We start from the raw sequence: 17,310 nt of genomic DNA on the forward strand, positions 1-17,310 counted from the left end.
CCCTTTAGATGTGATTTCCTATTGCAAGTATCTCGTGAAAAATGACATTTGTGTTGCAGGGATGCCTAAAATCTGTGTCTTGTATCTTAGTGCAGGAAAATCAGTAAGCCAATCACGCAAGAAGGAAATTATGTTTCTGGGGGGATGGGGGGGGGGGGGGCGTTCTGTATACATTCTGTGTACAGAACACCTCCGGGTAGCCATATTGCATTGCATTTTCAGAAAATTACATAGCTGCAGATTAAGAAGGAAAGGTACTTTTTAATAACATTTAATTACAACATGACTTGTGTCACAATTGTATACGCTATATTATTTTTTCTTTCTCTGCTCTTTTTTCCCCTACAAAAGTGGAATTACCTTTTAAGCAAACTTAGGCTTTAATCAATTGCCGCCCCGCCACAAAACTGTTTTGTTTACTATTGTGATGCTGCAATTAGCCCACAGATATCCTGTGCCATGTACATTAGCTGTAGCCAATCGCAGATCGCAAGTTGTCATAAATGAAAGCCACTGATGACAACCAAAAGTATTGCTTATAACAGTAACCATCACTGTTATAAGCAATAATAGCATAAAAAAAACACACAATGGTTACACCCACTATGGTGGCACTGAACTACTCTTATGTAAGGATAAAAAAAAATATTAAAAGAAGGAAAAAGAATCTTAAAAAAAAAAAAAACATTTTTAAAATGTAATAAAAAATTATTTCAATAACTTTTGTTTTTACATACTCTCACCAGTAAGTATCCCTGATCACTGCCATGCCGGTCATATGATGACACTGTGCTGCACTGGTGACAGTGGGTACAAAAAAAAAAAACACGTGTTATTTAATTTCTCCATTCTTAAAAAACAACTATTACAACTTCGAAAAAAATCGCAATGCCTCTTACTGAATACCTTGGACTGTCTACTTTGCAAAGTAGGGGGTATAAGTTTGGGGGGTATTTCTACTGTCCTGGCATTTTAGGGCCTCAAGAAATTAGATCATCAGGATTGATCAATTTTCACATATACTGTATAAACACACAGTTTTTTTTTTTTTTGTTAACCAAAGACATGTAGCAGTATACATTTTGGCCTAAATTTGAAATTGTTATGCTTTATAAAAGAAAGTAGAAAATACTTTTTAATTTTTGTAACTTTCAGTCTACTTTCGTTTATATAGCAAAAAAAAAACTGTTGTGATTAAATACCACCAAAAGAAAGCTCTATTTGTCTTAACAAAAATATAATCATTTTGTGTGTGTACAATGTTGCATGGCTGATCAATTGCCAGTTAAAGTAGCACAGTGCTGAAAAGCAAAACATGCCCTGATCACGAAGGGGGTAAAACCTTCAGGAGGTCAAGAAGTGAACAAATTTGAACCATTATATTTCCACAAAAGCAAAAGGAAAGTGCATTACTTGCATTTTACTATAAAAAAAAAAATCTGGGTGATTTGCATACTTCCCATGTTTATATGGTGAATTTTAGGGTAGTGTATGAGTTTGAGTTTCCTGGAGATGTGTAGAAACTGTATGGAAGGTACCGTGAAATATACTGTTGAGGAAAGGTCATTAGGAACCTTCTCTAGGTTCTTATTGCCCATCCCTGTGATTAGTGTTGATAGGCCTTAAAGTGGTTGTAAACCCTTACAACACACTTTGACCTACAGGTAAGCCTAGATTAAGGCTTACCTGTAGGTCCAAGAAATATCTCCTAAAACTACATGGTTTAGGAGATATTTGCCAAAAGACAGGCACCGTTGTCTATGGCGCATGCGCACTGAGTGCGGCACCCATCAACGGCCGTGCGTGGCGGCTCCCGTGCGCATGCGCGGGAGTGACGTCATCGCCGCTTCGCTGAATGACAGCGGCGGAGCAGCGAGACCCACCGAGAAGATGGATGCGCCGGACTACAGGGGACAGCGGTGACTTTGCTGGCTCCTGTGTCAGGTAAGTGACACATAATGGACTACTATGCGATGCATAGTAGTCCATTATGCTTTACCTTTGCAGGGAATGAAAGAGGAAGTAAACCCATCAGGGTTTACTTCCTCTTTAAATGGGGACCTTATGGTAGAGTCTTAGATAAGAAGTGGGTTGAACATAGCTTCGCATAGACTTTTATGAGAGTGGTTGGGTTGATCTTCTCCAACTAACCAAATTTTTCAGAAGATAATTGCCAATTCTTCTGAACCCAGCCATGGATGATCAAATCTTTTGAAAGGACAATAAGGGCAAGATACACTATATTGACAGAAGTATTGAGTCACCTGCCTTTACACGCACATGAACTTTAATGGCATCCCAGTCTTAGTCTGTAGGGTTAAATATTCAGTTGTCCCAGCATTTGCTTCCACTCTTCTGGGAAGGCTGTCCACAAGGTTTAGGAGTGTGTCTATGGAAATGTTTGACCATTCTTCCAGAAGCGCATTTGTGAGGTCAGGCACTGATGTTGGACAAGAAGACCTGGCTCACAGTCTCTGCTGTAATTCATCCCAAAGGTGTTCTATCAGGTTGAGGTCAGGACTCTGTATGGGCCAGTCAAGTTCCTCCACCCCAAACTCACTCATCAGCGCTATATTGCCAAAAGTATTGGGCCACCCCTCCAAATCATTTGGTGGAGGGAGGATTATGTAATTATAGTAAGGTTGTCTTTCTGGAGTTGGAATTGGCCCCTTATCGCCGATGAAGGGTACTCCTAAGGCATCAGCATACCAAGACATTTTGGTAAATCTCATGATATCAACTTTGTGGGAACAGTTTGGGGATGGCCCCTTTCTGTTCCAACATGACTGCGCACCAGTGCACAAAGCAAGGTCCATAAAGACATGGATGAGTGAGTTTGGGGTGGAGGAACTTGACTGGCCTGCACAGAGTCCTGACCTCAGGTCAATAGTATACCTTTGGCATGAATTAAAACAGAGCCTATGAACCAGGCCTTCTCAGCCAACATCAGTTCCTGACCTCAATGTGCTTCTGGAAGAATGATCAAACATGTTACAGCACCGATCTAAAGAAAATCTGCTTTATGAGGCTTGCCAGAAGGGTCCCTTATACTATCTGTAAAAAGGACACCATATTTTTATCTATTTACAAGACAATCACCTGTTACAAGTGATGGATAAACCAGTTCTTTGCTTTTCATTTTTCTTTTTTTTTTTTTTTTTACAATTAAAAAAAAAAATACTGTTCATCTCGTTTTTTACACTGTCCTTCAAAATGTTTTTTTTTTTTTTTTGTAGTTTAACCATTAAATATAATATGCAATGTTTTTAAAAAAAAGCCATTTGGATATAACCTTGTCATGCTTTGTACTACAAACATGTTGGTGTCAAAATAAATGTAACGAATTGAAGAATAAACATTATTAACTTAAATCTGCAGAAATTGTGCAGGCATGATTTACCATTGTCCCCATCGAGAAGCATTACAACACAATCACCTTAGTCAAGTGGTAGCTTAACCAGCTCTATTTGTTTTTTCTTTTTCTGACAATTAAAAAAATAAATAAAATGTTACTGTTCATACTTTGCATTTTCTTTTATTTATTTATTTATTTTTTGTTAGCTTTTTGTAGTTCAACCACCAAAAAAATAAATACATAAAATAAACATTATTTTTTGTGTCAAAATAAATGGGAAGAATTGAAGAATATTATTAGCAACCATTATTGCATAGATGTGGACGAGGCTGGAGCAATAGATGTAGCTGAGAGAGGCAGGCGAAGACCAATCGTACCAAGATAAAAATATTTTAACCACTTGCTTACTGGATACTTTCAGCGATGTCACTCTTTGAATGACAATTGCGCGGTCATGCTACGCTGTAACCATATGATATTTTTTTCCACACAAATAGAGCTTTCTTCTTGTGGTATTTAATCGCTGCTGGGCTTTTTATTTTTTGCTCAGAAAAGGTACACCCCTTGCACACCGAGCCGCCTAGGGTGTCAGCGGTAAAGCGGCGCTATTTTCTTGCGGCGTTTTACCGTCGTTTTAGCGGCGCTATTCGCCCGCTAGCAGGGCGGTTTTAACCCCCCGCTAGCGGACGAAAATGGGGTTATATCCGCCTGCAAAATTTTTTAGCGCTGTAGCACCTGAAAAACACCTGCAGTGTGAAAGGGATCTTAGTTTTTTATATTTTGCAAGCAGGTAATTTTTCTCCTTCATTCATGTGTGCTGATGAGGCTGCACTGATGGGCACTAACAGGTGGCACTGATGGGCACTAATAGGCACTAATAGGTGGCACTGATAGGTGGCACTAATGAGGCGGCACTGATGAGCACTGATAGGTGGCATTGAGAGGTGGCACTGGTGGGCACTAATGGGCGGCACTGAAGGGCACTGATAGTTGGCACTGAAGGTGGCACTAATAGGCAGCATTGATAGGTGACACTGATGAGGCAGTGATGGGCACTGATTGGCAGCACTTATGAGAACTAATAGATGACACTGAGGGACATTGATAGGTGCACTGGTGAGCACTGGTAGGTTTCACTGGTGGGCACTGATAGGCAGCACTGTTATGCACTGGTAGGTGGCACTGGTGGGCACTGGCAGGTGGAACTGGTGGGCACTGCTTAGCAGCAGTGGGTGTCCATATGCGACCTCTGACAGGAGGCGGTAATATTTTTCTTTCTTCTCCTCGTGAAAAAAAAAGCCAATTTCGATCTTCTGTTTACATCATGTGATCAGCTATCATTGGCTGACAGCTGATCACGTGGTAAGGGGCCGGGATCTGTGATCAGCCAAGTCTCATTGATTCGCTGATCACAGGGCGCGCAGACAGCTCATGCGTCCATGTACGTCTTCCCGGCACATTAGGCCCGCCCTGTAGCCGTCTTTTGGCTATAGCGTGGGTGTGTGGAGGTTAAAGTGGAACGTCACCTAAAAAGGGATGTTCCGCTTTATGTCTTCCCTTTCTTGTCTCCCTCTTTTGGCACTTTTTTAGGGGGGAATCACCTAGGCCTAGACGTTCCCCCCTCTCTGCCCCCAACCTCATCGGACACATCACAGGTCTCCAGAGGTTTTGGGTTCATTCACAAAGCGCAGCGCGACTCGCACATGCACAGTGGGAAGCCGGCTGTAAATCGCAAGACTACCCCTTGGGACCCAAAAAGCGGCAAAGAACCAGCCCAGTGTGGGCAGTGCTGGGTCCTTGGACAGTTAAGTGTCCTTTTAACAATTATTGTAGCTGCTGGCTTATTTTATTTTTTTTCAGACTAAAGAACCGCTTTAAAAAAATTACTCTATTACTCCATTACCTTGTTGAGAAAAAAAATCCCCTCTAGGTGATATACAGTATTTACTTGCAAGAATTTGAAGAGATTTTGTTGCAGATTCCTACCTTGTTATTCTGAAGAAGTAGCTGTTTGTTTCTCTGTGTATCTCTATGGAAGAGATTTTATAACTATCAATCAGCTGCTGCACCTGCAAGGTTCTAATGAGAAAAGCAGCAGGGTCTACATCTCCTTACAATTGATTTTCCTTGTGGAGGATCTCACCAAAAATAAAATTTTTGTTGCAGGGGATGCCCAAATTTGACTTGTATCTTAGTACAGACTTGGAAAAAATCGGTAAGCCAATCACACAAGCAGGAAATTACATTTTCATGGGGGGTGTTCTGTACACCATCCAGGTAGCCATATTGCATTGTATTTTACAGAAAATGACAGCGCTGCAGATTAAAAAGCAAAGGTCATTTTTATGAAACATACCGTATTTATCAGTGTATAACACACACTTTTTCCCCCTAAAATCAGAGGGAAATTGGGTGTGCGTGTTATACGCCGATCCGCCGCTGTTTCTATACCCTTCTGCCGCTCTCTGCGGCTTCTGGGTATTTTCGGCTATCTTCGTACGTTCTCTGCTATTTTTGGCAGTTCTCTGCTTTTTTCAGAAAGCCGAAAGCCACCGAGAACGGCTGAGTGTGGCCGAAAATAGCCGAGAACGGCTGAAAACAGGCGAGAACGGACGAAAATAGCCGAAAACGGGCGATTGCGGGCGAAAATACCCGACGGCCGCCGAGAACGGCCAAGAACTACCGAGCGCCGCCGAGATACACAGGACATCCGCTCTGTATATCGGCGGTGCCATTTTTAAATGGCAAACACACTAACGAGGCTGCAAATGACTGGCAAGGCTGCAATAGAAGGCTGCAAATGACTGATACGGCTGCAATTGACACTGACAAGGCTGCATTGATGGGCATTTAAATGTACGTTTTTTTCCTTAACCACTTGAGATCCGCGCTATAGCCAAATGACGGCTACAGCGCGGATCTCCTTTTCCGGGACTACGTCTATTGACGTAGTCCCGTGTACGAGCGCCCTGCGCGCCCCCTGGGGGGCGCGCGCGGCGCGCTCTGTGATCGGCGAGTCCATGAGACTCGCCTGATCACCGATCCGTGCAAGGGGTCGATCCCGACCCCTTATCACGTGATCAGCTGTCAGCCAATGACAGCTGATCAGGTGATATAACGGAGCCGGTAATCGGCTAGTATTCCTCCTCGCGCTGACAGCGCGAGGAGAAAAAAAAAGCCGATCACCGGCGGCCGTGATTGGGGCATCAGTCCCGATCACGGCCAGCAATGCAAGCGCCCACCTGCCCCCTGCCAGTGCCCACCTGCCCCCTGCAGTGCCACCCTAATAAAAAGTAAGTGCCCCCGTCAGTGCCACCCAGCAGTGCCCACAGTGCCACCCAGCAGTGCCCACAGTGCCACCCAGCAGTGCCACCCACAGTGCCACCCACAGTGCCCACAATCTGCCTGAAAGGTGCTGCACCCCAGTGCCGCCCATCAGTGCCCAGCAGTGCCGCCCATCAGTGCCCAGCAGTGCCGCCCATCAGTGCCCAGCAGTGCCACCTATCAGAGCCACCTATCAGTGCCACCTATCAGTGCCCATCAGTCCCATCTATCATTGGTACCTATCAGTGCCCATCCGTGCCACCCATCCGTGCCACCCATCTGTGCCACCCATCCGTGCCATCTTATCTGTGCCCATCTTTGCCCATCAGTGCCGCCTTATCTGTGCCCATCGGTGCCGCCTTATCTGTGCCTATTAGTGCCGCCTTAACTATGCCTATCAGTGCCCACCAATGCAGCCCATCAGTGCCCACCAATGCAGCCCATCAGTGCCCACCAATGCAGCCTATCAGTGCCGCCTAATCAGCGCACTTCATTGAAGGAGAAAAATGACCCGTTTGCAAAATTTTATAACAAACTATTAAAACATGATTTATTTTTTATTTTTTTTTGCATCTTTTTTTGTTTGTTTAGCAAAAAATAAAACTCCGAGCTGTAACTAAATACCACCAAAAGAAAGCTCTATTTGTGGGAAAAAAAATGATAAAAATTTCATTTGGGTACAGTGTTGTATGCCCGCGCAATTGTCATTCAAAGTGCATCAGCGCTGAAAGCTGAAAATTGGTCTGGGACTGAGGAGGGTTTAAGTGCCCAGTAAGCAAGTGGTTAAACTTCCCTCCTAAAAGTTTTTTTCTTTTAAATTCCCTCCTAAACTTGGGGCGCGTGTTATACGCCGGCGCATGTTATACACCGATAAATACGGTAAGTTACAATATGACTTGTTTTGCAATTGTATACACCAGGGGTCTTCAAACTTTCTAAACAAAGGGCCAGTTTATTGTCCTTCAGACTTTAGGAGGGCTCACTTCTGCATAGAAACCAATGAGCTGCCAGGTTTTATTACCAAAGTTTAACTGAACAAACTGAAGTTAGAAGCTCATTGGTTTCTATGCAGAAATGAGCCTGATTTTGCACTTTACAGCTTTAGTAAATAAATCCCATTGTGTACTTAAAATTGGGGTATGCCTGTAATATGTTATGTATGGCATTGAAGTATGAACATGCACTACAGACCAATGTTAATTTTGAAGTCAAATTTCAATTTAGTTTTAAACTTCGTTTTTTGACTAAAAGGGCATTTTAATTTTAGTCCCATTTTAGTCTTTTGACTAAAATGTCATTTTAGTTTTAGTCGTATTTTAGTCATCTCAGTTGTTTTAGTTTTAGTCATATTTTAGTCGTTTTAGTCAAGGAAATTAACACTGGTGGCATGCAACATGGTAAGTGACAAACTACATCTGGTGGCAAGTGACGAGCTGCAGCTGGTGGCATGCGACGGCGGCAAGTGGCACACTGCATCTGTTGCCAAGTGACGTCGCAAGTCACAAGTTGCATCTGTTGGCACTCAACAGTAGCAAATGACAAGCTGTATCTGGTGGCAGGCGGCGTGGCAAGTGACAAGCTGCATCCAGTGGCAGGCGACGTGGCAGGTGACACGCTCAGGGCTCCCACTGTTTCTGATTCTGCATTATGGTTTAGTTGACGAAATTAACACTGGTGGTGGGCAACATGGCAAGTAACAAGCTGCATCTGGTGGCAAGCTCCATCTGGTAACCGGTGACATGGCAAGTGACAAGCTGCATCTGGTGGCAAGCTCCATCTGGTAACCGGTGACATGGCAAGTGACAAGCTACATCTGGTGGCAAGTGACGAGTTGCATCTGGTGGAAGGAGATGTGGAAAGTGACAAAATGCAGCTGGTGTCAGGCAACGTGGAAAGTGACAAGCTGCATCTGGTGTCAGGCAACGTGGAAAGTGACAAGCTGCATCTGGTGGCAGGCAGCGTGGAAAGTGACAAGCTGCATCTGGTGGCAGGCAGCGTGGAAAGTGACAAGCTGCATCTGGTGGCAGGCAGCGTGGAAAGTGACAAGCTGCATCTGGTGGAAGGAGATGTGGAAAGTGACAAGCTGCATCTGGTGGCAGGCAGCGTGGAAAGTGACAAGCTGCATCTGGTGGCAGGCAGCGTGGAAAGTGACAAGCTGCATCTGGTGGCAGGCAGCGTGGAAAGTGACAAGCTGCATCTGGTGTCAGGCAACGTGGAAAGTGACAAGCTGCATCTGGTGTCAGGCAGCGTGGAAAGTGACAAGCTGCATCTGGTGGCAGGCAGCGTGGAAAGTGACAAGCTGCATCTGGTGGCAGGCAGCGTGGAAAGTGACAAGCTGCATCTGGTGTCAGGCAACGTGGAAAGTGACAAGCTGCATCTGGTGTCAGGCAGCGTGGAAAGTGACAAGCTGCATCTGGTGGCAGGCAGCGTGGAAAGTGACAAGCTGCATCTGGTGGCAGGCAGCGTGGAAAGTGACAAGCTGCATCTGGTGGCAGGCAATGTGGCAAATGACAAGATTCATCTGGTGGCAAGCGAGGGGGAAAGTGACAAGCTGTATCTAGTGGCAGGTGACATGGCAAGTGACAAGCTACATCTGGTGGTATGTGACGGTGGCAAGTGGCACACTGCATCTGTTGACAAGTGACGTGGCAAGTCACAAACTGCATCTGGTGGCAGTCAACAGTAGTAAATGACAAGTTGCATCTGGTGGCAGGCTACATGGCAAGTGATAAGCTGCATCCAGTGGCAGGCGACACACTCAGGGCTCCCACTGATTCTGATTCTGCAAAATGGTGAGTTTAACTATTTCATTTTATATTACAACTAATATAAAAAATGTGCCTCAATCATCCTGACACCATACCAACCATGGTGTTGTGATGATTAGATTTGACACTTTTTCTTCTAGCCAAACTTGAACACTTTAGTGGCGCACCGCATTGTTTTTTAATATGCAGGTACTCCTCACTTAATGACCAGGTTCCATTCCAATGACCAGGTCATTAAACGAATTGGTTGTTAAACGAGGAGTTACAAGTAATCTATATTTTAAGCAATCTTAACTAATGTACTGTACTGTATTGTGACAAAAAGGTCTAAACACAAAACTCCAGCTCAATAACGTTGTTTTCATTTGCAGAAGTACAGAACACAAACAAAAAGTCTGTACTGTACTGTACAATACAATGATGTGCAGCACGTTGTTCTGGTGGGGAGAGCTGGTCATAAGCCCGAGTGGTCGCTAAACAGGTAAGTCATTAAACGAGGAGTATCTGTACACTATAAGATTGTAATGGACCTGGGACACCATTTGGCACTCCAAAGATAATAGTATTGCGGCGCACATAGTGCCCCCTCACCCTCCTGTCAGGCTCTGTTCCAAGCCTCATTCCTGTCTGAATAATTTGTCCAGGTTTCAGTCCACCTGAAACCTGGACACATGATGATTCACAACCCGGACTGTCCGGGTGAATCCCAGACAGGTGACAACTAGGGCAATGGAAATTAAAGATGAATTCCTTGATTAATCGATTAATTTTTTGATCAATCAAAATTACTTTAATTGGTACTCACCTCTCCGCCAGTTTCCGGGTCTTCAAGGAGTTCCGTCGGATGTACGTGACGTCACCGGACTCCTCCCCCCTTCCCCATGTGCCTCCGTCTGCTAACAAAGAGAAAGGGGGAGGAGTCCAGTGACGTCAAATTTCTGATTGAACGTAACGTGTATGGGGAAGGAGCTATGCATGACATCACCCACTGCTGCCCTACGGAACTAACGCGATTGTCGGCTTTACATGCTGTGTTTTTATCATGTTTATGTGAGTAGTTTGTGTTTTGAACACAAAAATGTAATCTTATACTTAAGCGGTGAGCACTTAGATCTTTTCTTTCTACCCATGACCTGGCATCCTTGCTGAGATCTAAAGCCGTGTACACACGGTCGGACTGTATGGCCTACTTAGTCTGTCATACAATCCGACGGACAGTCCGTCATACTTTCGAATGAACGGACTTGACCACACACGGATGCACAAACAGTCCGTCGAAAGCTTGCGCGATGACGTGTACAGCACGTACGACGGGACTAGAAATAGGAAGCCCAATACACAGCAATGCACCCTTCCACCGTGTAAATCCTTTCTGAGCATGCACCATTCTTAGTCCGTCGAACTAGCATACTGACGAGTGGATTGTCCGCTGAAACCAAAGTATGACGGACAGAATTTCGAAAAATCCAAAATACTTAGTACGCCAGACTGCACGCTGAAAAAGTCCGCTGAAGCCCACACACGAGCGGACTGTCCGCTGAAATGTGTTTCGACGGACTAAGTAGGCCATACAGTCCGCCCGTGTGTACGCGGCATAAGGAGACGCGAGAGAAGTTTATGGTCTGTGTTAACCCTTTTGATACCCGCTTGCATGACCACCTGTTTGCACAGGGGCCAATGCCATAAGGTGAGAGTGATTAGTTAGACCGGAGGTGGAGGGATTGTCATGCTACTGTTGAAAATTACATCAGTGCTACAGTTTGAATTTAAAACGTATTTGTGTGAACTGTGAAGTTAAGTCATGGATTGTGGAAACTAACTTGTGTTGGATGATTGTATATAGTGTATACCACATTTACCACTGACTAATGCAGAGTTGCAATGCAAGGAGATCAGATAAAAGTAGTAGGATCTGTATGTGCGTTATAATTAATTGAAATTAGTCGATTAATTGATTTAAAAAATTGATTAATCGAACACGAAAATGTTAATCGGTAACAGCCCTAATGGCAACCCTAGTGATGATTGAAGCCACCAGCCATTCTCCCGACATATCAGCTTCGGAGAATACCCTCCCAATCAGGGGCGGACTGACAACTTATGGGGCCCCCAGGCAATAGGAGATTATGGGGCCCCCAGGCAATAGGAGATTATGGGGCCACACAGTATACACATACATACACACACACAATATACACACACAGTATACACACAAAGAATACACATACACACACTGAAAAGGTACTGGAGAGGCGGGGCAGCAATAATCTTGGGATTTAAAGAAAAAACACAGCTTTTGACATACTGTTCCTGGTTTTATTGAGGCTGGCAACTCTGATGGGGCCCCTTAGTGGTATGGGGCCCTCGGGCAGTGCCCGAGTGCTTGAATGGTCAGTCCGCCCCTGCTCCCAATTCATCACCCACCCGCAGGTCCTTGCCAATATTTTCTTTCAAGAAACAAGTTCAAAAAGGTTGGGACTGCTGCCCTAACTTACATTCTGACATTGTATTTCTGTCATTCCAGTTAGACAGTAGAGGGAAATCAATGCAGTACACAATGGAAACCTTACAAGTTGATTCTGAAATGTGTATCCTGGATAGATTGTCTATTCTGAATTATTAGCCCGTAGCTTGTGTTACTCCTTGTTCCTCCCTTCCCTGATAAGTGAAGCTTTCATCCGTCATTAAGGTTAATATTGTCAGTGTTTTATCACATTAAGATCTCACTCACTTCTCAACAACACAGAGCAGAAAGTCATCTCTGTGTCTTAACAACCTAACAACAGCTTTGCCTTCAATTAAAAATTCATTAAAATGCAAATGAGTTTATTATTATTTTTGTGACTACTCAATGGTTTCCTCATCAGAAATGACACTTGCAGGAGATAAACTTGCAAGGGGGATATAATAGAAAAGAGCCCAAGATTAATTTGTTAAAAGTATCTGTGCTTCTCAGTCGTCTGTGTGCCTGTGAAGCTGGGTTAGCTTGACATATGCAAACAGAACACTTTCGCTACACACATTTGGTTTGAAGATTGTCACTGTGAACAACTAAGCCGTTTATTTGGTGTCACACATCAGTGAATAGAGAACTGCCTTGCATGCCAAATGATCGAAAATGAAAGGTTCGCTCGTATTTAGAACTTTAACTGTAAAGCTGAGCTCAAGACACAAACATTTTCATTGAAGGAAATTCTTCAAACTTTTACTAAAATGGCACTAGGTTTCAGCCTGCATATCACATGCAAATCCTTCACATAGTGATAGATGTTCTAGGGCAGTGATGTTGAACCTTGGCACCCCAGATGTTTTGGAACTACATTTCCCATGATGCTCAACTATACTGCAAAGTGCATAAGGACCATGGGAAATTTAGTTCCAAAATATCTGGAGTGCCAAGCTTCACCATCACTGTTCTAGGGGCTCTGGCCAATGTGCAGATGTCCTCCATAGTTGGTGGGCTTGCCCATGCCTAACCAAATTTTGGTCTAGGATTTTCAGACTACTGAAAGTAGGAAGGTAGCCTATTGTGCATGTGTGTGTCATTAGCACCCGGCTGCCCAGGTCATGAGAAAAGGGTTAATGTTTAACCAACCTTTCCCTGATATGTTTGTGATTTTTCGCTGGGGTCCAGCCCCCCTTCCGTGTTCTATTAACTGGAAGAGGTCTGGATCCTAGGGGGGCTTCGGGGAAACACATGGAGAACCTATGCTAAAGACTTGGTTGGACCTATGGTCTGCCCTGGCATGCCAATTTGCCGGAAGAACCCTGGGATATTGACTTCTCTGTTATAACACTACCTGGAAGAATATTGTAAAGAGCCCTCCCCTAAATATAATATTGCTTTGGGTTATTACTCCTGTAGCACCCTGATGTTTAGGCAGGGTCACTATTACATTTATCTGCCAAGTGATAGTTGCCATTGCCAGTTGATAGGAGGTCTACTGACTGGTATGGTACCAGCTGATTGGAGAAAAGTCAATGTAGCACCAATATTTAAAAAGAGCCCAAAATACATCCCTGGGAATAACAGACCAGTTAGCCTAACATCAATAGTATGCAAACTCTTGGAGGGGATGGTAAGGGACTATATACAAGATTTTAGTAATGAGAACGGTATCATTAGTTAGTTAGCAGTAATCAGCATGGATTCATGAAGAATCGTTCTTGCCAAACCAATCTACTAACCTTCTATGAGGAGGTGAGTTGCCAGCTAGATAAAGGAAGGCCCATAGACGTGGTGTATCTGGATTTTGCAAAAGCATTTGACACAGTTCCCCATAAACGTTTACTGTACAAAATAAGGTGCCTTGGCATGGACCATAAGGTGAGTACATGGATTGAAAACTGGCCATAAGGGCGAGTTAAGAGGGTGGTGATAAATGGGGATTACTCGGAATGGTCAGGGGTGGGTAGTGGGGTCCCCCAGGGTTCTGTGCTGGGACCAATCCTATTAAATTTTTTCATAAACGACCTGGAGGATGGGGTAAACAGTTCTCTGAATTTGCGGACGATACTAAGCTAAGCATGGTAATAACTTCTCCGCAGGATGTGGAAACCTTGAAAAAAGACCTGAACAGGTTCATGGGATGGACAACTACATGGCAAATGAGGTTCAATGTAGAAAAATGTAAACAAATGCATTTGGGTGGCAAAAATAGAAAATGCAATCTATTCACTGGGGGGGATGAAACTCTGGGGGAACCTAGGATGGAAAAGGACTTGGGGGTCCTAGTACATGATAGGCTCGGCAATGGCATGCAATGCCAAGCTGCTGCTAACAAAGCAAACAGAAAATTGGCATGCTTTAAAAAGGGGATCAACTCCAGAGATAAAATGATAATTCTCCCGCTCTACAAGACTCTGGTCCGGCCGCACCTGGAATATGCTGTCCAGTTCTGGGCACCAGTCCTCAGGAAGGATGTACTGGAAATGGAGCGAACACAAAGAAGGGCAACAAAGCTGATAAAGGGTCTGGAGAATATTAGTTATGAGGAAAGGTTGCAAGCATTGAACTTATTCACTCTGGAGAAGAGACACTTGAGAGGGGATATGATTTTAATATACAAATACCATGCTGGTGGTGACCCCACAATAGGGATAACACTTTTTCGCGAAGGGGAGTTTAACAAGACTCATTGCCACTCATTAAAATGAGAAGAAAAGAGGTTTAACCTTAAACTACGTAGATGGTTCTTTACTGTAAGAGCGGCAAGGATGTGGAATTCCCTTCCACAGTCGGTGGTCTCAACGGTGGGCATTGATAGTTTCAAGAAACTATTAGATAACCACCTGAACGACCGCAACATACAGGGATATACAATGTAATATTGACATATAATCACGCACATAGGTTGGACTTGATGGACTTGTGTCTTTTTTCAACCTCACCTACTATGTAACTATGTAATTGATTTCACCCTAATTCTGGAATTGCTGCACTTATCTCTTCTGTCACTAGATGGCCAGGTATCTGGTAGTATTAGATAAGACAAGGGCATTGCAAGGACAGATTAGGAATGAATGTGGTGTCTCAGCCAATGGGCAGGGATTTTCTTGGGTCCTTTGGCCTGCTGGGAGACACTGTTTATGTGGGTGGAGTTAGGTGATTGGGTTTTTGTGCCACCTGGACGGCTGTCTGGGTGGACCTGTGTTGTAATGCCCTGGTTTTCTAGGCAATAAGTCTTGGGACTATCCTGGGAACATCTGGCTGCAAGGCTGTCTGAGGGCCTATCCAGAAGCAAGAGAGCAGTGTAGGGTTGGGACTGCGGCTTGCAGTCCAACCATAAGTAACGGTTCCGCCGGCCGGGGAACCAGTTGCGGTCAGAGGTAGAAGGAAAGCTTTCGCCACTAAGGGACCATCCACCTTGTTACTGGAGACCACTGTGAGTAAGCTGGAGCCATTCCCTGTGCAGACTTCCCGCCAGCCTGGGACGGTGAAGAAGTGGAAAAACTTCAGCAAGTGCCAAGTCAAGGACCCAGTGGGACAGCAGAAGTGATGCTTGTGGAGTGGCAAGCCAGGGATCTAACGTGTCAGCAAGGGTAAAGCTATCTGTGAGTGCCAAGACAGGCACCCAGCGGTGAAGTAGGGATGAGTCTTGGGGAAGTTACTGAGTGCTAGATTGGAAGAGCTCAGGGGATCCAGTGGCAGTGGATCAGTAAGTCTAGTGAAAGACTGAGAGGTCAGTGGAAGTGAAGTCCTACAATAGGAGATTGTAGAAGAACTGAAAGAGTTCATTGCAAAGTTTGTTAGAAACTGTTACAAGACTGCTGCCATAGGAGACAGTGTTCCTACTAATGCAGATGTGGTGTCTGGCTAGATACCTTTCCCTGCATGACTGTCTGCCTATAAAAGTCTCAGAGTCTGCCAATTAATATCCCACAGTTCTGTTTAAGAGACAATAAATCTCTTTGCATTCAAGAAGTGTCTGGCGCCCATCAATCAACTATGCATTACACCAACCATGCCTTGTAACCCACTCTACACAGAAGGATGTCAGCTGTCCCTAACCCTGGAGGACATCATTAGGTCGAGAGAGACCGGGGACTTTGCTGCACTCTTTTATTATTATTATTATTGCTCTGAAGTCAGAAGTAGGAGAGATGTTTCTAGTAAGAAAAAGGAAGTCTTGTTTTAGTTTTGTTTAGTAGTTGAGATCTGATCTCTGTTGGGTCATCATTATAATTTTTTTTTTTTTTTTTTGGACAGAATGATGGTTGGCTCATTATTATACAGTATATACATTTTTACCTGTGCAGAATCTGGGTGTGGTGGAATAGAGGAATGCCGGCAAATAAGGTAAGGCAATGTAGACAGTAATAAGGTGATAGCTAGGAATAGAGGTATAGGATAGATGAGTATCCTATCACCACCAAGCATGGACTTTCTTCTAATGCCCCATACACACGGTCAGATTTTCCTGATGGAAAATGTGCGATCGGATCATGTTGTCGGAAAATCCGATCGTGTGTGGGCTCCATCTGACTTTTTCCTTCGGATTTTCCGACGCACAAAGTTTGAGGGCAGGATCTAAAATTTTCTGACAACAAAACCTGTTAGCATAAATTCCGATCGCGTCTAGATAATTCCGACGGACAAAATGCCACGCATGCTCAGAATAAACTAAGAGACAAAAGCTATTGGTTACTAGCCTGTTTATAGTCCCGACGTACATGTTTGACGTCACCTCGTTCAGAACGATCAAATTTTCCGCCAACTTTGCGTGACTGTGTGTATGCAACACAAGTTTTGGCCAAAATCCGTTGGAAAAAATCAGGACGATTTTGTGGTCGGAATGTCCGACCGTGTGTACAGGGCATAAGAGACTTCACCTGTGCAGGTAACCTGGGACAGCCACAGTTAGCTTCAGTTAGAAATGGAATGTTATTGCAAGTTATACATGTTTGCCAAGTATACAGTAAATGTTGATTTAACTGTTTAGAACCTGTTCTGAAGTTATTCAAGGTGTGCATGTCAGGATTTGGCATATCATCAAAGAACGTGGGTCCTTAAAGAGGAAGTAAAGGCATAATGTGCTAGTATGCATCGCATCCCTCGTCGTCACCACTGAAGGATGCATCTATCTTCGTCCGTCTTCCTTCCAGATCTGTGGACTCTGGCTGTGTGACTGCCTAGAAACAGCGTGACGTCACTCCCATGCATGCGCAAGGGAGCCAGTCATAGCACAGACCTCTGAAGAAATGGCACGGGTGGCTGTTCTTTCAGAGTGCATGCGCCATAGACATCATCAGCTGCATATACAGTAAATGTCTCCTAAACGGCGCACATTTAGGAAACATTTGCAGTACCTATAGGTACAAACTATATATGGAGGTTTACTTCCTCTTTAACCATAATATGGG

The sequence above is a fragment of the Lithobates pipiens genome, unplaced genomic scaffold (assembly GCF_037356315.1).
Source record: "Lithobates pipiens isolate NorthernLeopardFrog02 unplaced genomic scaffold, aLitPip1_a1.2 Scaffold_8, whole genome shotgun sequence".
NCBI classification, from domain to species: Eukaryota; Metazoa; Chordata; class Amphibia; order Anura; family Ranidae; genus Lithobates; species Lithobates pipiens.